Source organism: Mycteria americana, assembly GCF_035582795.1.
Source record: "Mycteria americana isolate JAX WOST 10 ecotype Jacksonville Zoo and Gardens chromosome Z unlocalized genomic scaffold, USCA_MyAme_1.0 Scaffold_18, whole genome shotgun sequence".
Classification (NCBI taxonomy): Eukaryota; Metazoa; Chordata; class Aves; order Ciconiiformes; family Ciconiidae; genus Mycteria; species Mycteria americana.
Window position 1 is genome coordinate 471576 of NW_027445436.1, and position 27600 is coordinate 499175.

Sequence of the window (27600 nt, forward strand, 5' to 3'; positions counted from 1 at the left end):
GTATCTCGTCTTCCTGGGTGTCATGTTATCAGACAAAGGCATTTGACTAATTTTATGCTTGGAAAAAAAAGGTCAGATATTCACAAATTCTGTGTTCAAATGTTGTCTGCTTTTCCCATTATGTTAGTTGGCCAAATAAATGCTATGGCCTCTATCGTACAAACTTCACAGAATCACAGAATCACAGAATCATATAGGTTGGAAAAGACCTTTAAGATCATCGAGTCCAACCATAAACCTAACACTGCCAAGACCACCACTACACCATGTCTCTAAGCACCTCATCCAAACGTCCTTTAAATACCTCCAGGGATGGCGACTCAACCACTTCCCTGGGCAGCCTGTTCCAATGCTTGATAACCCTCTCGGTGAAGAAAAATTTCCTAATATCCAGTCTAAACCTCCCCTGGCGCAACTTGAGGCCATTTCCTCTTGTCCTATCACTTGTTACATGGAAGAAGAGACCGACCCCCACCTCTCTACAACCTCCTTTCAGGTAGTTGAAGAGAGCAATAAGGTCTCCCCTCAGCCTCCTTTTCTCCAGGCTAAACAGTCCCAGCTCCCTCAGCCGCTCCTCATAAGACTTCTGCTCCAGACCTTTCACCAGCTTCGTTGCCCTTCTCTGCACACGCTCCAGTACCTCAATATCCCTCTTGTAGTGGGGGGCCCAAAACTGAACACAGTATTCGAGGTGCGGCCTCACCAGTGCCGAGTACAGGGGCACAATCACTTCCCTAGTCCTGCTGGCCACGCTATTTTTGATACAAGCCAGGATGCCATTGGCTTTCTTGGCCGCCTGGGCACACTGCTGGCTCATATTCAGGCGGCTGTCAACAAACACCCCCAGGTCCTTCTCTGCCAGGCAGCTTTGCAGCCACTCTTCCCCAAGCCTGTAGCGTTGCATGGGGTTGCTGTGGCCCAAGTGCAGGACCTTGCACTTGGCCTTGTTAAACCTCATACAATTGACCTCAGCCCATCCATCCAGCCTGTCCAGGTCCCTCTGCAGAGCCTGCCTACCCTCAAGCAGATCAACACTCCCACACAACTTGGTGTCGTCTGCAAACTCACTGAGAGTACACTCAATCCCTTCGTCCAGATCATTGATAAAGATGTTAAACAGAACTGGCCCCAATACCGAGCCCTGGGGAACACCACTTGTGACTGGCCGCCAACCGGAGTAAACTCCATTCACCACCACTCTTTGGGCCCGGCCGTCCAGCCAGTTCTTTACCCAGCGAAGAGTACACCCGTCCAAGCCATGAGCAGCCAGTTTCTCCAGGAGAATGCTGTGGGGAACCGTGTCAAAGGCTTTACTGAAGTCTAGATAGACAACATCCACAGCCTTTCCCTCATCCACTAGGCGGGTCACCTTGTCATAGAAGGAGATCAGATTGGTCAAGCAGGACCTGCCTTTCCTGAACCCATGCTGGCTGGGCTTGATCCCTTGGTTATTCTTTACATGCCGTGTGATAGCACTCAGGATGATCTGCTCCATCAGCTTCCCCGGCACCGAGGTCAGGCTGACAGGCCTGTAGTTCCCCGGGTCCTCCTTCCGGCCCTTCTTGAAGATGGGTGTCACATTCGCTAATCTCCAGTCAGCAGGGACTTCCCCAGTTAGCCAGGACTGCTGGTAAATGATGGAAAGGGGCTTGGTGAGCACATCTGCCAGTTCCCTCAGTACTCTCGGGTGGATCTCATCAGGCCCCATAGACTTGTGAGTGTCTAAGTGGTGCAGCAGGTCACTCACCATTTCCCCCTGGATTATGGGGGCTCCAGTCTGGTCCCCGTCCCTATCTTCCAACTCCAGGGGCTGGGCACCCATAGAACAGTCGGCCCTGCTAATAAAGACTGAGGCAAAGAAGGCATTAAGTACCTCAGCCTTTTCCTCATCCTTGGTTACTGTGTTTCCTCCCCCATCTACTAGGGGCTGGAGATTCTCCTTACCTCTCCTTTTGCTGCTAATGTATTTGAAGAAGTGTTTTTTGTTGTCTTTTATAGCAGCAGCCAGACTGAGCTCTAACTCAGCTTTGGCCCTTCTAATTTTCTCCCTGCACAACCTTGCTACACCTTTGTAGTCCTCCTGAGTTGCCCGCCCCTTCTTCCAGAGGTCATAGACTCTCCTCTTTCTCCTGAGTTCGAGCCAGAGCTCTCTAGTCAGCCAGGCCGGTCTTCTTCCCTGCCGGGTCGTCTTTCGACACCTGGGGACAGCCTGCTCTTGTGCCTTTAGGACTTCCTCCTTGAAGAATGTCCAGCCTTCCTGGACTCCTTTGCCCATTCGGGCTGCCTCCCAGGGGACTCTCTCGACCAGTCTCCTAAACAGGCTGAAGTCCGCCCTCCGGAAGTCTAAGGTGGCAGTTTTGCTGACCCCCCTCGCCGCTTCTCCACGTATCAAAAACTCTATCATTTCATGATCGCTCTGCCCAAGACAGCCTCCAACCATCACATCGCTCACAAGTCCTTCTCTGTTGGTGAACAAGAGGTCCAGCGGGGCACCTTCCCTCGTTGGCTCACTCACCAGCTGTGTCAGGAAGTTATCATCTGCCACACGCTCCAGGAACCTCCTAGACTGTTTCCTCTCTGCTGTATTGTATTTCCAGCAGACATCCGGCAGGTTGAAGTCCCCCACAAGAACAAGGGCTAGCGATCCCCCACAAGAACAAGGGCTAGCGATCGACTTGCCTTGCACTGACAGGTTGGCATTTTAAACATCCATCCTTCCCCAGGGTAATGTATGCATTTTCAGGATTATTCTAAAGCACATTAAACCAAAAAGATTTATTATTGAACAAAAGAAAAGCAAATGTTGCCCAGTCATATGTGTATATATGTGTGTATATCTCTATGCAGGTGCATACACATGGATGGTTACATACTTAGCAGTAGTAGCAATGTTTTCTTTTCTTTTTATTTAAAAAAACAACCACAAAAGCTTGTCTGATTCATAGCTAGACACAGCCTAAATCTAAGCCCAGACAATTATGGCTGAAATTTGCTAACTTGGAAGCCCAGGACTGAGTGTCTAAATATAACTAACAATGTTAATTCTTTTATACTTCCAAATGTAAAGTTAGATTCAAACAGTTGGCTACCTTACCCTCTCAATTTTCTCACTTTTAATGTAGAATTACATGCTTGCCTAGGTATATCTCTGCCATCACATTCCCTCCATGTGTTACTCAGCTATGCTTCAAGTGCATATGTTAATGATTTTATCTTTAATAAAAGTATGTGAATTATTTTACTTCTCACCAACCATTCCTTAGAACATGACTTGATGTTGTTCTCCTCCCAGAAGACTTCTGGGTAGCTGGAGAAACACACATGAATGCCTTATAGCACCTTCTGTCTCCAAAGGTAAGCAGGTAATTTGGTTTTACAAGACCCATCCAGGATTGGCACCTGTTAGTGTTAAAAGCACTGGTACAGCATGTACATGGTACAGTACATTTTCAAATTTTTCATATATGTTGCATTTGAAAAGTATCTGAGTACGTGAATAAATACAAAGCTGTGCACAAAATGTGCATTAGGTAAATATAAGGTGTCTGATTTTCTTTCAGAAATACGTATTTGCTTCTCACAAATATTTGCTGTTCATACATTTTAAGTTTTACTTCAGATCTAACATTCAGGGAAAAAAACCCATATGTTTACAGTGAAGTGGAAGGTCAGAGAAGAAAACATTGGAGAAAACTGGGGCACTCATGTTTAATCTGAAAACCAGTAAAAATAAGCCTAATATATTATGATCGGTAGCCCTTGTCCTTATGGGAGACTTCAGCTTCACAGATATCAATTGGGAATACCATACTGCTGTGATGAGCAAGTCTGGGAAGTTTCCGAAGTTTGTGGAAGATAACTTCTTGTCACAAGTACTCAGTGAGCCAACTAGGAAAGATGCCCTCCTAGACTTGCTGTCTGTGAATAGAGAAGGACTCATGGGGGATGTGATGGTAGGTGGCTGTCTTGGCCACAGTGATCATGAAATAGTTGAGTTTAAAATTTTCAGTGTAATAAGAAAAAAGGACAGAAGAGTTGCTACCCTGGACTTCAGGAGAGCAAACTTTAAGCTAATCAGGGAGCTACTTAGCAGTATCCCCTGGGAATCTGCCTTTGAGGGCTTAGGGGTCCAAGAGTGCTGGTCAGTCTTTAAGAACCACCTTTTAAAAGCACAGGAGCAGGCAATCCTATTGTGTCGAAAGTCAAGCAAGCAGAGCAGAAGACCAGCTTGGCTGAATCATAGAATCATAGAATAGTTTGGGTTGGAAGGGACCTTTACAGGTCATCTAGTCCAAACCCCCTGCAATGTGCAGGGACATGTTCAACTAGATCAGGTTGCTCAGAGCCCTGTCCAACCTGACCTTGCATGTTTCCAGGGATGGGGCATCTACCACCTCTCTGGGCAACCTCTTCCAGTGTTTCACCATCCACATTGTAAAAAATTTCTTCCTTATATCTAGTCTGAATCTACCCTCCCTTAGTTTAAAACCATTACCCCTTGTCCTGTCACAACAGGCCCTACTAAAAAGTCTGTCCCCATCTTTCTTATAAGCCCCCTTTAAGTACTGGAAAGCTGCAATAAGGTCTCCTCAGAGCCTTCTCTTCTCCAGGCTGAACAACCCCAACTCTCTCAGCCTTTCCTCATAGGAGAGGTGTTCCAGCCCTCTGATCATTTTTGTGGCCCTCCTCTGGACCCACTCCAACAGGTCCATGTCTTTCTTGTACTGAGGACTCCAGAGATGGATGTAGTACTCCAGGTGGGATCTCACCAGAGCAGAGCAGAGCAGAGCAGAGGGGCAGAGTCACCTCCCTCGACCTGCTGGCCACGCTTCTTTTGATGCAGCCCAGGATACGGTTGGCTTTCTGGGCTGCGAGCGCACATTGCCAGCTCACGCCCAGCTTTTCGTCCACCAGTATCCCCAAGTCCTTCTTGGCAGGGCTGCCCTCGATTCCTTCATCCCCCAGCCTGTATTGATACCAGGGGTTGCCCTGACCCAGGTGTAGGACCCTGCACTTGGCCTTGTTGAACCTCATGAGGTTCACACAGGCCCACTTCTCCAGCTTGTCCAGGTCCCTCTGGATGACATCCCGTCCTTCTGGCGTGTCAACTGCACCACTCAGCTTGGTGTCATCTGCAAATTTGCCGAGGGTGTAGTCTAACAGTGTAGTCTAACAGGAGCTGGTGGAAGGCCAGGGCTCACGTAAAGTGGATAAGGGGGATTCAGGCTGGAAAGCGGAACATCTAAACAAGAATTACTGTCCTTGGGAGTAAAGCACATCCTGGAGAAATATGGAAGCTAATTCTGGTTGGCCTGAAGCTTTCCCTTGTCACACTAACAAGGCTAGGGAAGTGATTAAAACTTTATTGAAAGAAATTATCCCCAGATTCAGTGTTCCAGAAGGTATATCCTCATCCTCCAATAACAGACCCCACTTTATTGCAGAAATAGTGCAGGGAGTTTCTAGATTTCTAGACATTAAATGGAATTTGCATACCCCTTGGAGGCCACAGTCCAGTGGCAAAGTAGAAAGAATTAATCAAACCCTAAAAAGGCAGATTTCTAAAGTGTGTCAGGAAACTCAAATGAAATGGGTAGATATTCTACCCGTAGCATTAATGAGAGTACAAATTACACCCAGAGTTAGGGAAGGTGCTAGTCCATTTGAGATCCTGTATGGGAAACCATATCCAATCAATCATTTAACCACGAAGGGAGACCAAATGCATATAATGGGATAGGCTGTAATTAAAGAGTATTTGATCTCTCTCTCGCAGAGTTTATCCTCCCTGCATAGGTACCTAAACCAGAAGACTCCCATTCCCTTGGGCACTCCAGTACACCCATTCCAACCAGGAGAGATGGTCTACATATGAACCTGGAAAGACGAGCCCTTGAAAGAAAAGTGGAAAGGACCTTATACAGTGCTATTAAAAACTTATACAGCTTATACTTACTTATACTTAAAGGTGAACGGGATCGACACCTGGATTCATTATACTAGAGTAAAGAAGGCGCCAGACCAGGACAAGTGGACCTCTATGCCAACTGGAGAAATGAAACTCCGACTAACCAGGGACTGTCGATGAATTGTATCAAGGTTTTTCTTTTAGAAAACTACTATTGAAATTACTCCTAGGACCCTCTCAGAAAGTGTTGTTAATTTAACATGGTTACAATGAAAATTGTATCTGTGACATTGATTAACCTAGCATTTACTTTTTGTAATAGAAATCTAGTCTTAAAACTTGTCCAATCCTTTGGAAGAATCCATAACGTCAGCAGTATAACGGCCTGTTTACCATTACCTAAATCTGCAGCTGATCCCCTCGAGTGGGGAATTTTAACTTTAGATTTAAACCAAAGTTTTCCTCAGTCTCCAAATTACCTCCTTTCAGAATCGAATGTGGTTGTACAATCCAACAGTACCCAGTCTATTAATACATGGCTCCATGGCTGGTGTAAACAACACAGTTTTGGGGGTTTTTTGACAATGGGGTGGCCTACATGGCACCAGGCTTGATGGCGTCAAATGGGAGCTACCTTTCTCAAAGGGGAAAGAGGGTCTTTGCCCAGGAGCTTGCAGGGCTCATTGACAGGGCTTTAAACTAGATGTGAAGGGGGAGGGGGAACACATCAGGCTTGCCTGCGACAAGCCGCAGGAGGACACACAATGGTTAGAGGGACGGGGTGCTAGTATGGGCCCTCAACCTGTTGCCCAGGGGCGTGCTGGGGACACTGCACCACAGTCAGAGTCTTGCGGAGATGAGCTGGGGGCTCCTGAGGTAGTAGGAGCCAACAAGGAAACTTCCGTGGAACACCTTAAGGGAAACAAGGGGTGTTCCACTAGGAAGGTGACATGGCCAACAGCCCAGATGAAGTGTCTCTACATGAATGCACGCAGCATGGGCAACAAACAGGAGGAGCTGGAAGCTACCGTGCTGCTAGAAAGCTATGACCTGGTTGCCATTACAGAAACCTGGTGGGACGAATCCCATGACTGGAGTGTGGCTATCGATGGCTACAGGCTATTCAGAAGGGACAGGCAGGGAAGGAGGGGCGGAGGTGTTGCCCTCTATATCAAGAAATGGATATAGTGTGAAGAGCTGTCCCTGAAGAATAGCCACGAGCAGGTTGAAAGCTTATGGGTAAGAATTAGAGACTGACGCAACAAAGGGAACCTTGTGGCTACAGGCTGCCCGATCAAGGAGAGCCTATTGATGAAGCCTTCTTCCTCCAGCTACAGGAGGCTTCACGCTCACAAGCTCTCGTCCTACTGGGGGACTTCAACCACCCTGACATCTGCTGGAAAGGTAGCATGGTGAGCTGTAGGCAATCCAGGAGACTCCTGGAGTGCATTGAGGATAACTTCTTAACCCAGGTAATAGACACATCTACCCAAGGGGATGCAATACTGGACCTGATGGTCACCAATGCAAGTGAGCTCATCAGTGACGTCAAGATTGGAGGCAGCCTGGGCTGCAGTGATCACGCATTGGTGGAGTTCACAGTCCTGAGGGATATGGGACAGGCGAGGAGTATAGTCAGGACCCTGAATTTTAGGAAAGCAAACTTCCAGCTCTTCAAGGAGTTAGTCAATAGGACCCCCTGGGAAACGGTCCTCAGGGACAGGGGAGCAGAACAGAGCTGGCAGATCTTTAAGGATGCTTTCCATAGAGTGCAAGAGCTCTCCGTCCCCAGATGTAGGAAATCAGGCAAGGAAGGCAAGAGACCAGCATGGCTGAGTCAAGACCTGCTGGTCAAACTAAAGAGCAAGAGGGAACTGCACAGGCAGTGGAAGCAGGGACGGGTAACCTGGGAAGAGTATAGGGACGCTGCCCGCTTGTGTAGGGATGGGGTCAGGAAGGCCAAGGCGCAGCTGGAGCTGAACTTGGCAAGGGATGCAAAGAATAATAAGAAGGGCTTCTACAGGTATATCAACCAGAAAAGGAAAGTTAAAGAAAGCGTACCTCCACTGATGAACAAGAATGGTGACCTAGTATCAACAGACAAGAAGGTGGCTGAGGTACTCGACAACATTTTGCTTCAGTCTTCTCTGGCAACCACTCTCCTCACCCCTCCTGAGTCAATGGACAACATGTTGGGGACCAGGGCGGTAAAGCCCCTCCCACTGTAAGGGAAGATCAGGTTCGAGACCACCTGAGGAAGCTGAACATATATAAGTCTATGGGACCTGATGAGATGAATCCCAGAGTCCTGAGGGAATTGGCTGATGTAGCTGCCAAGCCACTCTCCATGATATTTGAAAAGTCATGGCAGTCAGGTGAAGTCCCTGGTGACTGGAAGAAGGGAAACATTGTGCCCATCTTTAAAAAGGGTAGAAAGGAGGACCCTGGGAACTACCGACCTGTCAGCCTCACCTCTGTGCCTGGGAAGATCATGGAACAGAGCCTCCTAGAAGCTATGCTAGAGCACATGGAGGACAGGGAGGTGATTCGAGACAGCCAGCACGGCTTCACCAAGGGCAAGTCCTGCCTGACCAACCTAGTGGCTTTCTACGAGGGAGTTACCACATCAGTGGACAAGGGAAAAGCAATGGATGTCGTCTATCTGGACTTCTGTAAAGCCTTTGACACGGTCCCCCACAACATCCTTCTCTCTAAATTGGAGAGATATGGATTTGATGGGTGGACTGTTCAGTGGATAAGGAATTGGTTGGATGGTCGCATCCAGAGGGTAGCGGTCAATGGCTCAATGTCTGGATGGAGATCAGTGATGAGCGGTGTCCCTCAGGGGTCCGTATTGGGACCAGTGCTTGTTCAATATTTTCATCAATGTCATTTACAGCGAGATCGAGTGCACCCTCAGCAAGTTTGCAGATGACACCAAGCTGAGTGGTGCAGTTGACACACCAGAAGGATGGGATGTCATCCAGAGGGACCTGGACAGGCTGGATAAGTGGGCCTGTATGAACCTCATGAGGTTCAACAAGGCCAAGTGCAGGGTCCTACACCTGGGTCAGGGCAACCCCTGGTATCAATACAGGCTGGGGGATGAAGGAATTGAGGGCAGCCCTGCAGAAAAGGACTTGGGGATACTGATGGATGAAAAGCTGGACATGAGCCGGCAATGTGCGCTCACAGCCCAGAAGGCCAACCATATCCTGGCCTGCATAAAAGGAAGTGTGGCCAGCAGGTCGAGGGAGGTGACTCTGCCCCTCTGCTCTGCTCTGCTCTGGTGAGATCCCACCTGGAGTACTGCATCCAGCTCTGGAGTCCTCAGTACAGGAAAGACATGGAGCTGTTGGAGTGGGTCCAGAGGAGGGTCACAAAAATGATCCGAGGGCTGGAGCACCTCTCCTATGAGGACAGGCTGAGAGAGTTGGGGTTGTTCAGCCTGGAGAAGAGAAGGCTGCGGGGAGACCTTATAGCAGCCTTCCAGTACTTAAAGGGGGCCTATAGGAAAGACGGGGACAGATTTTTAGTAGGGCCTGTTGTGACAGGACAAGGGGTAATGGTTTTAAACTAAGGGAGGGCAGATTTAGACTGGATTTAAGAAAGAAATTTTTTACAATGAGGGTGGTGAAGCACTGGAACGGGTTGCCCAGAGAGGTAGTGGAGGCCCCATCTCTGGAAACATTCAAGGTCAGGTTGGACGGGGCTCTGAGCAACCTGATCTAGTTGAAGATGTCCTTGCTCTTGCAGGGGGGTTGGACTAGATGACCTGTAAAGGTCCCTTCCAATCCAAAGCATTCTATGATTCTATGATTCTATGAACAGGACAAGTAGAACTATTAGCGAATGCAACTAGAGCAGTATTACAAGATTTAAAACACTCAATTACAGGAAACTTCAAAGATGACATTGCAGAACAGGCTAACCTTAGATTTAATGTTACTACATGAACACGGGGTATGTGGGTACCTAAAACTGAAAAACAAAGGTTGTTGCATCCATATCCCCAATATAATTGAGCATTTAGATCAACAGATAGACGAAATAAAACAAGTGGCAAAATCAAATAGAGATATTCAGGCCTCTAAACAAAATATTACAAAATTTTGGATTCTCCCTAACTCGATGGTTGGCAAGTTTACTTCAAACGATGATTATAATTGTACTCAACATGATAATCATCTGTATTGTTGTTAGGTGTGTCTTAAAATGTGTTAGATGACTAATTGTAGAAGTTATTAATGAGAACTAATAATGAGACATATGAGGACTATGAAGAAAAGTCTCATAGTCTCAAAGGGGGGAATTGTGTTTGGGGAACTTTATCATCAGCTTCATCTTTATCCCAGCTCCATTCGTTTTCTAAGTATGTTTCAGTTCCGTGCATAACCATGGTGGAAAGCTTTAAATCTCCCTTACTAGAGTGTATTCCCATACTTCCAGTGTACTTAACATGAGCTTGGGACCATGGCCTTTCTAGGGTTCTTTGACCCTAGAGGACCCTAAGAGGAGCAGCATTGTTAGGGTTTGGAATAGTAACACGAACACAGCATTTCTGTCTGCCATCCTGTGGGGTGCTGTAAGAGAAAAGAGAGATTTGTTTCGGTGGGGAGAGTCCAAACAGGTCACCCCATTAAGAAGAAGGAAAAATCCATCGTGAATTTATTCTGTGTTTTGCACCACTGCTATCAGTAGCTTCCCAGGCAAGTGGGCCACGAGGTTTAGTTAAAGTCATAGGCACAGTACCGATGGATGGTAAATTGACCATCACAGGCTGTCCTGGCTGTAATGTCATTGGATATTCTCTTTTCCTAGTAGATGGAGTGCTAAGCTCAGTTTTACAAAGAATGCTCAGCTTACAGGGCTTCCAGTAGGCCCATATCGATTATTTAATTGATGGAGTACTTTGGGAAGTCTCGTATCCCATTGAGCTTCCTGTGGCTTGAGATTCCTTTTCAACAAGCCATTAGCTCTTTCTACCATCCCATTTGATTGAGGGTAGTATGGGGTGTGGAATACCCATCTAATTCCCTCTTGTTTTGCCCAATCTTGCACTTCCTTACACGAAAAGCGTGAGCCATTATCACTTTGGATAACATCAGGAGTAGGTAGACTTGAGAACCAAACTGATAGCCCTCGCACTGTATTTCGCCCATCAGCTTTCCGACATTTAGTCGCCATAAGCAAGCCGGAGACTACTTCCACTCCTGTAAGGATGTATCGATATCCTGCAGAGGATTTGAATGGTCCGATATAATCAATTTGCCATGTAGACCATAAAGCTTTCCCTTCATTGATATGTAAAGGTGGTGCTTTAGCAGGATGATCTGCTTGTAATTTCAATCTACACTGGGGACATTCTGTAAGAATAGTTTCACAAGTTTTTCTGTTTATAGGCCAGCCTTTACTCTGTGCAGCAAAGCAAAGTGCTTCTTTACCTGTGTGGCCTAGACTTTGATGTAACCATTCTCCCAATCGATACCACTCAGGATTTAAGGTGATTTTCCTAATTTTAGTTAGCTCATCTACCTTTTGATTCCACTTTGTGGCTGGTTGATTATCCTTAGCATGAGCTTTTACCCATCCCATCTTGACAGGTGTTTTCCTGGCTATATCTAGTAATAATTGCCAATCTTTGTTTCTCCAAACTGGGGATCTATTTACTTCCCAATTCAAGGTTTCCCATTGACAGAGCCACTGTGTGGCACCGGCCCACACAGCATAAGAGTCTACATATATGATTTTTGCTCCATTCTGTGCTGCCAAAACAACTGCTCTTATTTCTCCTACTTGTGCACTGCCTTCACCTTCTTCTACTACTTGTTTGCCGGTGGTGATATCTAATGCAACAGCCTTATATTGCCATTTACCATTTACCCTTTTTGCTGAAGCATCCGTAAACCAAATGTTTTCTGTTGGTGTACCCTCAGTGAGGGGTGGTGCATCCAGAATGGGTGAAGGTTTAAAGGGTTGTTGCAACGCTAAAGGGTCTGTGTTTATGGGCACCTGCAATTTGGAAACCTTAGTGTGTCCTTCAGTTAGTTGCATATTTTCTGCAACTCCTGTTAGGTAGGCATACCATTTTCGGACAGTGGGTTTTTGTGCAACTCCTTCTGGGGGAGCAGTCCCCTTTAGGATTGCTTCTAGTAAATTAAATGGTCCTCTAGTTTCCACAGGTTGTCCCTGATGTATTTTCTCAACTTGTTTAACTGCTCGGACTAAAGATAAAAGTCCCTTTTCCCATTCAGAGTATCGTTGTTCTGTTTCTTTAAATGCAGTTGAGCTAAATAATAAAGGTCTTTTTGGCCCATCGGGGCAGTTTGGAACAGGTTACAAAGGTTAAGTAGGTTACAGGTTAAGTAGCATGTTTGGCGAAACCCCATTTGGCTATAATAGGGTCGTGGGGGTGTACTGGTCCCAGTGACTGATACATTTTTAACTCTTCACTTAGACTTTTGACCTCCTCTTTATGTTCTAATTTCCACTCCCAGGGTTTGCCTTTCCATAAGAGTGAGTATAAGGGGCGGGAAATGATAGAAAATCCAGGCACATGCTTCCTCCAATATCCTAAAGTTCCCGTTAATTGTTGTAACTCCTTCCTTGGTTGGGGCATTTGCCCCTTCGATTTTTCTTAAGGTATCTGGAGGAATCACTGCATTGCCTGCTATCCACCAAGTACCTAAAAATTTTACTTCTTTACTTGGTCCCTGACATTTTCCGGGTGGAATCTCAATTTCTGCTTTATTTAGTGCTTGCCAAACTGCTGCTGCCACTTCCCCAACCTTTTCAGGGGAAGTTCCTCCAATCAGAGTATCATCTATATATTGGCAGATTTTCACTTCTTGGGGGAGTGAGACTGTCCGTAAAAGTTCAGCAAGTGCGGCATGAGCAATTGTGGGTGAATGTTTATACCCCTGTGGAAATCTGTTAAAGGTGTATTGTATTCCCTCCCAAGTAAAGCAAACTTCTCTTTATCCTCCTCCTTTAAGGGAACCATAAAGAACGTATCCTTTGCATCTAGCACTGCCACCCATGGGTGCGCAGCTGCTTGCAAAGTAGCTGTTAAGTTGGCAATGTTTGGCACAGCAGCTGTGAGCGGGGCTGCATTGGCGTTCAGGCGCCGATAATCGACTGTTAAACGCCACCTCCCGTCTGGTTTCCGGACGGGTCAGACAGGTGAGTTCTGGAGATAATTTGTCGTTTCTCCAAATCAGCTATGACTTCAGAAATGCCATTTCGTGCCGCAGCAGAAATAGGATATTGCGGTACTGAAACAAAATTCGTGGAGACTACCCTTTAAAATCCAAATCTCCCAGCAGGTGAATTGGAGTTTCAGAGTGTTCCCGAAATCAAACTCAATAGCAACAGAGTTACTATTAAGCAGGCATCCTTTATTACAGCGCTGGGCAGCACTGGGGATCGCTCCACCATAAGTGCTCCGACAAACAAGCAAGATCGCAGAGGTTATATATTGCAAAATCATACATATTCATAAGATTAATTTATATAAACATGAGATTTCTTGGAACTCATTAATATATGTAAATGTCCCTGACGCATGCGTACTTAAGTCCTTAGGTGGTCGTTAGGGATCCTCTGGTGGTCGTTGGAAGAAGTCGGTAGTCTTCATCACTCTGACCGCTGACTGAACTTTGTCTTTACGCATGCTCAGTCCATCTTTGTCTTGCTCATACCCTCCTTGCATATCCAAAACTAGGTGGTTCTTGTGCAGCTTCTCCTTATCAGCCCTTTCCAGGGACACAGGGCCTGAAGAATTCCTTTTTATCTATCTACATTGCAACTATCTCAGCTAACCAAGGATTTAACACAGGCAAAGCATTCTTACTCTAATGATTAGGTCAAATAAAGAATGCTCGTTAGCAATTCTACTATCTAAGCTTCCTTACTTAAGGCCAACAATACTGGCAAGCTAGGCTAAATTATTTGTGAAAGGGAAACTAAAAGGAAACATTGAGCAACCAAGATATTTACAACATTTCTTTTTGTCTTTGGGGATTTTAGCTCTTTTCATTCCCCCCTTTTCTTTAAACTTTGTAAATTCTTTTACAAAGGTTCTAAATTAAAAGTTCTAGCATTGTCAAATTCACAGGTATGATTCCCCATGGGATAGGTTGGCCTGCAGATTGAGGAATTGGGAGGCAAGCAGTTACGCTTGTCAAATTTCGCATTTTACCAAATCCTTGAATGAGCTCTAACATTAAATTGTTAGCATACATACTAGTAAACAAGCGCATAGCAGCATCAGTAAAACTAATTTCGGGTCAATCTTATGGATGTTGGTCCCGTAGGCTGAGATTTCCATGGTCCAGTAGGTGCTTTCTTAATTCTCGAATAGTGGATCCACGCAGCGTGCTTCTCAAGCTTAACTGCAGTGTAGGTTGTGAGCAGAACTTGAAAAGGGCCACTCCATTTCCCTTCAAGAGGGTCACCTGAAATATTTTTAACATGAACCCAATCCCCAGGTTTAAACAAGTGCACTGAAGAATCTAAACCCCACGCTCTGGTAGATACTACTACTAATTAAATATTGCTGTAAGCTAATTTCCCCTGCTTGGGTGAGATCTTGCCCTCGATATCTGGTTTGAAATGGTCTCCCATATAAAATCTCAAAGGGACTCAATTTCTCTTTAGTCCTTGGTTTAGTTCGAAGTCTCAATAATGCAATTGGGAGAGCCTGATCCCATCTCAAGTTGGTTTCCTGACAAATTTTGCTCAATTGTGTGTTTATCATGTGGTTCATTTTCTCTACCTGTCCACTTGCTTGTGGGCGGTAGGCTGTATGCAATTTCCAAGAAATTTCTAAAAATTTACTAGCTTGCTGAACTGCCTGTGACATGAAGTGTGGCCCTCTGTCAGAGGAGATCACTTCTGGCACTCCAAACCTCTCTTAAACTTTTGTTACTTCTCGGGCTTTATTTGTTCTGCAAGGGAAAGCGTCAGGCCATCCAGAGTAGGTATCGGTTAACACCAACAGATACCTATACCCCCCTTTTCTAGGGAGCTCCGAAAAGTCTATTTGCCAATTTTGATCTGGAACATTTCCTTTGCCTATGCTTCCGAATTTTACACGATTTTCTACCTTTGGGTTATTTTTCAAACATGTCTCGCACCTATCAACCACACTTTTCACAGTTTGAAACAAATTTCTAGCCACTATCTGCTTAGTGAGAGAGTTATACAGAGCTTCAGTTCCCCAGTGAGTTTTATCATGTTCAGTCTTTGTCAGTGCCCACAGTAGTCTAAAGGGAATAATTGTCCTGTTATCTTTTAACACTGCCCATCCTGATAGGCCAATTTTAGCCTCTAAGTCAGTAATTAACTTCTGATCCTTTTCATCGTATTCAGCTGATTCAGGTAGTGGCAAAGATTTTTCAGGAATTAAACTTAGTATCTCACCTTGTTCCGCTGCTTGCCTTGCTTCATAATCAGCCAATTTATTTCCCACTTCCCTGTCAGTGTTACCTTTCTGATGTCCTTTGCAGTGCATAATCGCCACTGCTGACGGAAGTTGCACAGCTTCTAAAAGTCGCAGTATTATATCAGCATGTTTTATACCTTTCCCTTGAGCGGTTAAGAGTCCTCGCTCCTTCCAAATTGCTCCGTGAGCATGCACTACGCCAAAGGCATATTTTGAATCTGTCCATATATTCACGCGCAATCCTTTGGCAAGCTCCAGTGCTCTCACTAAGGCAACTATTTCGGCTCGTTGTGCAGATGTGCCTTTAGGGAGTGACTTTGCTTCCACCACCTGATCTGTGGTGGTCACAGCATATCCTGCCATTCGAACTCCATTCTTTACAAAACTACTCCCATCGGTATACCAAGTGTGGTCAGCTTCTTCCAGCAGCTCATCCTTCAGGTCAGGCCTGCTTGCGTATACGGTCTCAATGGTTTCTATACAATCATGGACAACAGTCTTCATTTCCTGCTTAATACTTAGAAAAGAAGCGGGGTTAATAACAGCAGATGTAACGATTTCGATCCAAAACGGAAGTTACAGCATGGGAAGTAATTATAAATCCATAATCGACAACAACCTGTCATTCCCAGAAAGGTTTGCAGCTCTTTTACTGTGGTCGGTTCTGGGGTCCTGCAAATGGCTTCTTTTCGGTCATTCCCAAGCTGTCTCTGTCCTTTAGAAATCACAAATCCCAAGTAGATTACTTCTTTTTTCAAGATCTGGACTTTCTGCAATGATACTCGATAACCACTTAGTCCAAGAAAATTTAACAACCTCACAGTCCATTCCTTACATTCTTCTTCTTTTTCTGTAGCTATCAGAATATCATCCACATATTCCAAAAGGGTACCATTTCCTGGAGGCCTTTCCCAGACCTCTAATTCTTTAGCCAATTGATTTCCAAAAATTGTGGGTCTGTTCTTAAATCCTTGAGGTAACACTGTCCAGGTTAGTTGGGTTTTCCATCCTGAATCAGGGTTTTCCCACTCAAAGGCAAAAAAGTTGCGGCTTTCAGGGGCCAAGGTGAGGCAAAAGAATGCATCTTTCAGATCTAGTACTGTGAACCATTCATAGGTTTCTTTTAAACTGGTCAATAAAGTGTATGGGTTTGCCACTACCGGGTGCAAATCTTCAACTTTCCGATTTATTGCCCGTAGGTCTTGTACCAATCGGTAGGTTTTGCCATCAGGCTTTTTGACAGGCAGAATGGGAGTGTTGTACTCTGAAGAGCATTCGTGCTCCTTCTTTGAGTTTGACAACAACCAATTCCGCATTTTTAGCTTTTCCAGGTATTCCCGAGGCCCATACTCCTGGGTATACCTGGTCTTTTATTTCCTGCAAAATTTCTTCTTCTCTAACTTGGGGTTCAGTGAGAGCCAAACTTAAAATTTCAATGTGGTTTTCTTCTGGTATTTTAAATTTGATTTCCCCATCTTTAAATCTTATTTCAGCATTCAGTTGTTCTAATAAGTCCCTTCCCAAGAGTGGTCTAGGAGCTTCAGGCAAGTAGAGGAATTTATGAATCCCTACACTTTTTCCAATTTTAAATTTCAATGGTCTTAGGAAGAAAGCCCTCTCAACCCGCCCTGTTGCTCCCACAATGTTAACAGTTTGTTTACTCACGGGCAATAAAGTCTGATTTAATACTGAAAATGTGGCACCTGTATCTATTAAAAATTGTACAGGTTTTTCTTCTTTCCCTAGCTGAATTTTTACCAAGGGTTCTGCTAGGGAAGATTCCCCTGGTCCCCATCAATTTTCTTCCATGTTGGCTACCATCACCTGAGGAGGAATTAGGCATAGCGGGAGTGAAAGGGTTAACAAGATTGAAGTACTGAGGGTCCAGGTCATGTCCGAGGGTAGGAGGCTGTGTATCAGGAGCAGGAGTGGATGGGATTGGAGGGAGATAGGCAAGCGCGTGATTTTTGTTGTGAAGAAAGGAACTGCAAAGTTGCAAAAAGATAGCCAATCGTATTAGCTGAAGGGATGCATGAAGGACGCGTGAACAAGACATGTAAACCAATAAGAGTTCTCTCAGTAGCACATGTACAAACAATTAGAAAGTATATAAGCCATGTAATATTTCAATAAAGGGTCTTCGATTTACCCCTCGATCGGAGTCCCTGCATCAATCCGCTACAAATGGCGCCTGAACAGGAGACTTGAAGTCTGGGGGACAGAAACTTGAAGTCTGCGGGACAGAATCGCGGGAAAGAGCGACCGGTAGCGGAGCCTGGCTGAACGTATAATCAGCGGTTGGAGAGCTGAAAAGTCCGGACAAAGTAATCACCCAGATCAGGTGAGCAGCCAGGGACAATGGGGGCAACAATGTCTGCAGAAGAAAACTCGGTGGTAACTGTGTTTAAGAAGATATTAGAAAAGTGCGGCATTCAGTATGATGAGACGCAACTGTGCATGCTGCTCGCCTGGCTTAAAGGCCGAGGTGTAGCTCCAGAATTGACTGAGATCTTTGAAATATGTACATGGGAAACAGCTGGACAGGTTTTATGGGACGCGGCTACCAGGGGGGATTCCAGTGCCACGGGCTTGTTAACCACGTGGCACTTAGTTACAGACTCGTTAAAGCAACTGAAGGCAGATCGCACTGTAACAGCTGCCGCTGCAGCAGCCACTGTAGGAGAAAGACAAAAAGAAGCGGCGGCTGCCACAGCTAACGAACTAGCGCCCACTGCACCTCCCTCGCCCGATTTTCCACCACCACCGTCACCTATGAATATGGATTCGTCGTTTGCAGAGGACCCGTACAAGGAGAAAAATAGAGGGGACTTTGAATGTGTTGAAACAGATTATGATCCAAGGAAACATTGGCAGGAGTTGCGGCAACAAGCAGAAAAAAGCGGCGATCATGCTATTGCTGCTCTCATAGCGTGTCCTGTGATTCGAGACGCTCAGGGGCAGGCAGAATGGCAGGGGTTGCCGTTTGGACTAGTGAAAGAACTGCGAAAAAATGTTATGGATTATGGTCTTGGGTCACCATATGTACAGAGTTTATTGAATACCGTGTTTTTTAATTATGAACTGACCCCGTATGATATTAAACAGATATCCATGTTAATATTTACCCCTACACAAAAGGTAATGTTTGACGCACATTGGCGGACTGCCTGTGAGATGGCCGCCATAACTAATTCTGAACGGCCGGATGGCGACCCCTTGCGGGGCGCAGGAATACCGCAGCTGATGGGGGAAGCACCAGTACAGACACCGCAATTACAGGCTAGATTGAACCCTGCTATTCTGCAGCAGTCTCGCCAGTTGGCATACCAAGCTCTGCTGAAAACTCCCGATACAGGGAAGGCTACTCAATCATTTGTCTCTATAAAGCAGGGGATAGCTGAATCATTTATGTCATTTATAGATAAGCTGAAAGAAGCAATAGAGAAACAAGTTGAAAATGAAGCAGCAAGGGAAGTGTTGTTAATGAAGCTAGCCGTAGAAAATGCAAGTGTAGATTGTAAAAGGGTGTTACAGACCTTACGCAATCCCAACATGGTAGAAATGATGGAGGCCTGTCAAAAGGTTGGGTCATTCGAACATCAGGCTCAAGCCATGGCCTCCGCATTCGCAGCCTTGAGATTTGATAATAGAGCCTGTTTTAGGTGTGGGAAGACAGGACATTTTAAACGCAATTGCCCAAATGTAAACCAAATTCCAAACTCAGGACCTGGAGTTTGCCCCCGATGTGGAAAGGGGCGTCACTATGCTAATCAGTGCCATTCCAAATGGAGTAAAAATGGCAAATTAATTCAGGGAAACTTCCGAACCAGCGCGAGCCGGCGGCGCGCACAGACACAAGTGCCTCGGCAAGCCATGACAACAGCAATGGCCTCCAAGGCCGAACTGCAGGAAGCGCTGGAATGGATGTCGCCACAGATGCTGAAATAATAATAGAAGACCAGACCGTACACCGAGTGCCATTGAATGCAAGGGGACCCCTGGGGGGTGGTTTAAGTGCTTTGTTAATGGGACGTTCTAGTGTGACTTTGAAAGGACTCTTTGTGCTCCCTGGAGTCATCGATGCAGACTATGAGGGCCAGATACAAGCAATGATATGGACTCCCTCTCCTCCAGTTGTCATTCCAAAAGGCAGCCGGATAGCACAGCTTGTACCGTTTAGAAGTCAAGTTCCAGTGACAGACTCAGTTAAAAGAGGAAAAGGTGGCTTTGGCTCCACAGGAACGCCCTTGATCTTATGGGCCCAAACAGTACAGTCACAACGGCCTATGTTAACATGTACTTTAAGTAATGGCCAAGGGACACCTAGAACTATCAAACTACAGGGCATGATAGATACTGGAGCGGATGTTACAGTAATTTCAAAAGCAAAATGGCCCCAAGGATGGCCAATAAAAGAAGTTGCCTCTGCCCTATCTGGTATTGGAGGGACCACCACTTCATATCAAAGCGTATATATGATACAAGTCATTGGGCCTGAAGGCCAGGTCTCAACTACTCGCCCTTTTGTTGTTGCCATGCCGCTGATTCTCTGGGGGCTAGATGTTCTCTGCTCCTGGGGAGTCACTATCGGTACACAAAATTTTTAATGGGGGTCACTGAACCACAGCCTACCATTCCACTACAATGGCTCACTAACGAGCCTGTCTGGGTGGATCAGTGGCCCCTCACAAACAAAAAGATCCGCGCTCTGAATGATTTAGTGCAAGAACAGTTACAACAAGGTCACATTGTTCCAACTACAAGTCCATGGAATACCCCTGTGTTTGTTATAAAGAAAAAGAGCGGTAAATGGGATTGTTACATGACTTGAGGCAAATCAATGCAGTGATCGAAAGCATAGGGGCTTTGCAACCAGGACTCCCTTCTCCTACTATGATTCCTGCGAATTGGCCAATAATAGTGATGGACTTGAAGGATTGCTTTTTTACAATTCCTTTAGCGGCCCAAGACTGCCCTCGATTTGCTTTTTCGGTTCCCTCAATTAACAACAGCGAACCCATGCAACGATATCACTGGACGGTCTTGCCTCAAGGCATGAAAAATAGTCCCACGATATGTCAAGTATATGTCGCAAGAGCACTCTCTGGGGTTTGAGAACAATACCCACAAATACTAATATATCATTATATGGATGATATACTCATCGCTGGGGCTTCTGTAGACAATATACAGTTAGTAGTAAAAGACACAGTTCAAGCATTACAGAAATTTGGATTACAAGTGGCACCTGAGAAGGTGCAAAAGGAACTCCCCTGGCGTTACTTAGGATGGAAAATCATGGAACATGCTGTTGAACCTCAGAGAGTGGCCTTGAAGTGGGAAGTCAGCACTCTAAACGATGTACAAAGAATACTTGGCGCCATTAATTGGGTTCGACCCTTGCTGGGAATCACAAATGATACACTACAACCTCTCTTTGATCTATTAAGAGATGATCCCGCACTAGATTCCAAACGTATACTGACTCCCGAAGCGAAGGAGGCCTTGGCTCACATCGAACAAGCAATACAGTCACGACAAGCCCATCGCGTGCATGACGGATACGGCCTCCAGCTCTATATCATTAACACTATTACCCAGCCGTTAGCTCTACTTGGGCAATGGGTAGCAACCAATAATGATCCTTTGCTTTTGATAGAATGGGTGTTTTTGCCATATCAGCCTGTGAAAACTATTACTACCAGAGTGGAAATGTTTGCGATGTTAATCCGTAAAGGGCGGAAACGAGGTGCAGTTACGAGGTGAGGAATTGCATACGATTTACATTCCATTGACGAAAGAACATTTGGACTGGAGCTTAGCTAATAGCATACCGTTACAAACTGCTTTGCTAGGCTATGCGGGAACACTTAGCATCCACATGCCAGCTCATAAATTATTTATGGCATTTAAAGACATTGAAATAGTTGCTCGACCCAGATGCAGCCCTGTACCAGTCTCTGGAATTACTGTGTTTACTGATGGGTCAGGAAAAACAGGCCGAGCAGTCATAGTTTGGAAAGAAGAGGGACATTGGAAGGAAGAGGTCCATGTGGTCCAAGGCACTCCTCAAATAGTGGCATTAGTAGCAGTCATAAAAGCATTCCAAAGATGGAGTGAACCATTGAATATAGTGACTGATTCACAATACGTTTGCGGGGTAGTTCAACGATTAGAGAAAGCATGGTTAAAACATGTTAATAACAAACAGCTGTTCTCTTTATTTAAACAATTATGGTATGAGTTAAATCGTAGACAAAATGATTTTTATGTACTACACACCAGGAGCCATACAAATCTACCAGGTTTTATTGCGGAAGGTAACCGTAGAGCAGATCGCTTGACCGCTCCAGTTTGGGCAACCCCAGTACCACAAACTATAAAACAAGCCCAGCTATCCCATGAGTTTTTTCACCAGTCAGCTAAAGCACTAAGAAAACAATTCGGCCTCTCTTGGGATACAGCCCGCGCCACTGTACGTGCGTGCCCTGATTGTCAACCTTTTGCTGCCGTCCGCCAAATGGGGGTAAATCCGCGAGGTCTCTACGCATTACAATTATGGCAGACAGATGTCACTCATATAGCTGAATTTGGGAGACAAAAATGGGTGCACGTTTCTATCGATACTTACTCGGGCGCTTTATGGGCAACTGCAGAATCTGGAGAAAAAGCAAAAGATGTCATTCGACACTGGACTGCAGCTTTCGCAGCCCTGGGGGTGCCATCTACTATCAAAACAGATAACGGGCCCGGGTACATTAGCCAGAAAACCCAACGCTTTTTACAGCTATGGGGTGTAGTACATGTAACAGGCATTCCACATTCCCCACAAGGCCAGGCTATTGTTGAACGCAGTCACCAAACCCTAAAATATATGCTTGAAAAACAAAAAGGGGGAATGGTGGGAGAAAGCCCCCAAGTACGGTTATGGAAAACAGTTTATACCTTAAATTATTTAGATATTAGGGAGACCGCAGTGGAACAGCGACCACCAATTGTTCGACATTTTTTAAGTTTTGGTTCGACCGATAGGATAGATGTATCTAGCAAGGATGTTAAAGTGTGGGTGCGGTCTCTACAATCGGGACAATGGGAAGGACCTTATACATTAATAACATGGGGTCGAGGATATGCTTGTGTCTCCACAGAGCAAGGACCACGCTGGATCCCCGCTCGATGTGTAAGACCGGCCCTTGAAAAAGCGAATCATGAAGACACCGACAAGCCTGCCGTTGCTAATGACATGGGGACTGCTGATGCTGATGACCGTAACAGCAGCGAACCCCATGTCAACGATAGCCTGGAACAGTAGCAACATATGGGTGTCTTTAGCACAAACACTGAATCAAACTGCTTTTTGTGTATCCATGGAACAACCGGAACAACCATTCCATACATGTCTTGTAGGATTGCCTATAGATGAGGTAGGGTTAATACAAAAAGAAGCAAGTGGAGTGCTAACTGCAGGTAAATGTAATTCTACCACCAGTAATGTTAGCGCCTGCTTTGCGGATTGAGATAAGTGGGTGGCTTAAATCATTATTAAAAACTGGGTTATTGGTTATCGGTATATTTTTATGTATCTTGCTGCTTTTACCCTGTTTATTGTCACGTGTCCAAGGAATGCTGCAGAAAATGGTGCAAAAAATATATGTTGTTGAAAAACAAAAAGGGGGAATTGAGGAGGAATTAGGCACAGCGGGAGTGAAAGGGTTAACAAGATTGAAGTACTGAGGGTCCAGGTCATGTCCGAGGGTAGGAGGCTGTGTATCAGGAGCAGGAGTGGATGGGATTGGAGGGAGATAGGCAAGCGTGTGATTTTTGTTGTGAAGAAAGGAACTGCAAAGTTGCAAAAAGATAGCCAATCGTATTAGCTGAAGGGATGCATGAAGGACGCGTGAACAAGACATGTAAACCAATAAGAGTTCTCTCAGTAGCACATGTACAAACAATTAGAAAGTATATAAGCCATGTAATATTTCAATAAAGGGTCTTCGATTTACCCCTCGATCGGAGTCCGTGCATCAATCCACTACAATCACCGATTTGCCCAGTCTCGGGCAATCTTTTTTCCAATGCCCCAGTTGTTTACAATAGACGCACTGATCTCTCAAGAGGGGTTGATTTCCTCTATTCCCTCTAAGTGGGGCACTTGCACCACTTCTCATAACTCCTCTCCCTCATTGGTGTTGCTCCGAGGGGGTGTCTGACCTTCTACAGCGTGCAAAGCAGCTACCGTAGCATTAGCAATTGTTTTACCCATTTGTTTTTCCTTTCGACTATCTCTATTCCGATACACTTGCCAAGCAGTTTCCAATAACCTTTCCAAGTCCCTTGCATCTGCCCCTTGCACTTTCTGTCATTTCCTTCTAATATCATCAACTGACTGTCCTAAAACCAGAAATATTAGTTACTGATTTTGGGACAGCATTTCTTATTCCATACACAATCCATTCCCTGTAACGCACTAGTAAATCCCTGGTTCCCATCTGGTTAGGGTCCCAGCCAGGATTGGTCCACTGTTCCCGGCAGAGTCCCAGCCAGCACCAGAGCCTGTAAACACTGCATCCACATCCTCTAACCTTTCATTCTGCGAACCAACTTTCAAACATCTCTGTCCAATGCTACACGCTGAACAACACCTTTTCAATATCTCATTTTGCTTATTTCTCTCCTTTTCTATCGCCAAGACCACAGGGTCCTGGGGCGCCAAATTAATTCCGCAGTCTTTCTGCCACTCAGGGTGATTCCGCAGAGTGAAAAACATATCTGCATAAACCACCTCATCCCATTTTCCTTCCCGCCACAAAAATAACATGAATTGCAACAAAGTGTTATACTTCAAAGTTCCGTTCAAAGGACATTTTTCCCCATCCTCTAGCTTATATAAAGGCCACCACTGATTACAATATTTTATCAAATTTTTACGATTCACACTCTCTCCAGGTGGTTCCCCAATATCTTTCCAGTGAGCCATAATGCAGTCCAAAGGACTCTTTTTCAAAATTCCACCTTGCTGGTTCCCCATTCTAAATTTATATAACACAAGGACAAAAACAAAAACTGGAACACAAACACTTACACATAACAACTACTATCCCTAGATAGTAAATGTCGACACAGAGTAATCAGAGATTTTCAAATACGCGTATGCCAGACATATACGTATATCACATACGCATATGTAAATCAAAATCAGATACAAATGCACAAACAAACGACCGTACTAACCAAATTATCAATACAAATCATGCAGCATACCAACCAAACGGCCAGTACGAATCATACATGCAATTTGTATGCCACCCAGCGAGGTTCTCACGAACTGCGACTTATGAGTGGCTTCAAATGACCGGTATCAAAACTCAAAAAGAATGCCTTTCTTACCAGTGGTCCTTGTCTATCCCCGCATGGATCCACTGAATCGGGGAGTCCCTCCAGAGAAGTCTCCGGGGCCGGCCAAGGGAGTCTCCGACTCAGGGGCTCCTGCAGCCGGACAGAGAGGGTCCCATCTGGGTCGCCAAAGCTGAAACAAAATTCGTGGAGACTACCCTTTAAAATCCAAATCTCCCAACAGGTGAATTGGAGTTTCAGAGTGTTCCCGAAATCAAACTCAATAGCAACGGAGTTACTATTAAGCAGGCATCCTTTATTACAGCGCTGGGCAGCACTGGGGATCGCTCCACCATAAGTGCTCCGACAAACAAGCAAGATCGCAGAGGTTATATATTGCAAAATCATACATATTCATAAGATTAATTTATATAAACATGAGATTTCTTGGAACTCATTAATATATGTAAATGTCCCTGACGCATGCGTACTTAAGTCCTTAGGTGGTCGTTAGGGATCCTCTGGTGGTCGTTGGAGGAAGTCGGTAGTCTTCATCACTCTGACCGCTGACTGAACTTTGTCTTTACGCATGCTCAGTCCATCTTTGTCTTGCTCATACCCTCCTTGCATATCCAAAACTAGGTGGTTCTTGTGCAGCTTCTCCTTATCAGCCCTTTCCAGGGACACAGGGCCTGAAGAATTCCTTTTTATCTATCTACATTGCAACTATCTCAGCTAACCAAGGATTTAACACAGGCAAAGCATTCTTACTCTAATGATTAGGTCAAATAAAGAATGCTCGTTAGCAATTCTACTATCTAAGCTTCCTTACTTAAGGCCAACAATACTGGCAAGCTAGGCCAAATTATCTGCGAAAGGGAAACTAAAAGGAAACATTGAGCAACCAAGATATTTACAACATTTCTTTTTGTCTTTGGGGATTTTAGCTCTTTTCAGTATGTTAGTGATTTTTGACTCGGGGAGGGCAGGGGCTGCACGCAGTGCCCGCACTGCAGCCTCCCGATTTCTGCTGGTGTTGGGACCTATGTTTGAGCCAAAAGACCACACGCTGCCATTCGGCAGGCGCCAGTGTAGTCTAACAGGAGCTGGTGGAAGGCCAGGGCTTACGTAAAGTGGATAAGGGGGATTCAGGCTGGAACACGGAACGTCTAAACAAGAATTACTGTCCTTGGGAGTAAAGCACATCCTGGAGAAATATGGAAGCTAATTAAGATGTTTTGGGAACCATCTGAAACAACTAGTAGAAGTGTGATAAGGAGCACCCTCACACAAACTATCCTCATTTCGAGCCTTCTTTACTCGTGTATAGTGGATCCAGGGCTCAATTCCTTCAACCTTGACTGCAGTATAGGTTGTCAGCAACACCTGGTGAGGTCCTTTCCACTTCTCTTGCAATGGTTCAGAGCTCCACGTCTTTACATACACAAAATCTCCTGGTTGGTACCAGTGCACAGGAGTGTCCAGAGTGAGTGGTCCGGTCAACACAATATGTCGCCGGAGCTTGGTAAGTGTTTTACCTAAAGAAATCAGATACATCTTTAAATTTGTTTCCCCAATCCCTCTAATTTCTCCTGGAATCCATAGTATCTGATAGGGTTTCCCATACAATATTTCACGTGGGCTGATCCCATCTTTAGATCTTGGTTGGATTCGGATCCTTAAAAGGGCCAATGACAATGCTTGCAGCCACTTTAAGGATGCCTCTTGACATAATTTGCTAATTTGTCTTTTTAAAGTTTGATTCATCCTTTCTATTTTTCCGCTAGACTGCGGTCTCCATGGGGTATGTAGATCACAGTTAATACTCAAAAATTTACTCAACTGTTGTACTATATCTGCTACAAAATGTGGTCCTCTGTCAGAGGACATTCCTATCGGTACCCCAAACCTTGGAATTATTTCCTTTAACAATACTTTAACTACTTCTCTGGCCTTGTTGGTGTGGCAAGGGAAAGCTTCCGGCCAACCTGAAAAGGTATCAATCAATACTAACAAATATCTGTAACCATTTTGTTTTGTTAACTCAGAAAAATCAATCTCCCAGTAGTCCCCAGGGGAATTTCCCTGCTTAAGAACACCAGGGGGTGGTCTCTTCTGATTCAGAGGATTATTTTTCAAACAAATGTGGCATTTTCCTATTATTGATTTCACTATCGCTGTCATTCCTACACAGATAATTGATTTCTGTAAATCCACAATCATCGCTTCAATTCCCTCATGTGTTTCTCTCTGTTTTTCCTCTGCTATTTTTATCATTATTTGTGGGGTAACTGTGACTTGTCGGGTGGATGTTACCCACCATCCATCCTCATTTTCTACTGCTCTCAACTGTTCTGCCAATAATCTATCCAATTTACTATAATTTGGTTTCAGGGTTGGAAGTTTTACCTGTTTTACTGGTACCAGGGCAAGGATGCTTTGCTCCGCTGCCTCTCTAGCAGTTTTATCAGCCAATCGGTTGCCCACATTTACCACAGTTTGTCCAAATTGATGTGCTTTACAATGCATTACCGCTACTTCCTTGGGCTGCTGGCTGTCCTGGAGGAGTTGAAGAATTTCTTCCTTGTATTTAATGGGCGATCCTTGAGCTGACAACAGTCCTCCTTCCTTTCAGATAGTTCCGTGTGCTTGAACCATGCCAAATGCATATTTTGAATCAGTCCAAATGTTCACCCATTTTCCTTTAGCGATTCTCAGAGCTTGTCCTAGAGCCACTAATTCTGCTTTCTGTGCTGATGTATTCACAGGGAGAGCTTCAGCTTTCATCACTTGGGTGGTGGTAACCACTGCATACCCTGCCATTGGTTTTCCATCTCGGACAAAGCTGCTTCCATCTGTAAGCAGCTCCAAATCAGGATTAGGCAATGGTTTGTCCTTCAGGTCCTGTCTGCTA

General features: G+C 45.1%; 1 long non-coding RNA gene across 2 annotated transcripts in view; it reads right to left on the reverse strand.

Moving 5' to 3' along the window:
• Window positions 1–27600, reverse strand: part of LOC142402955 (uncharacterized) — a 904242-nt gene that overhangs the window by 342409 nt on the left and 534233 nt on the right. The window lies entirely within an intron of this gene.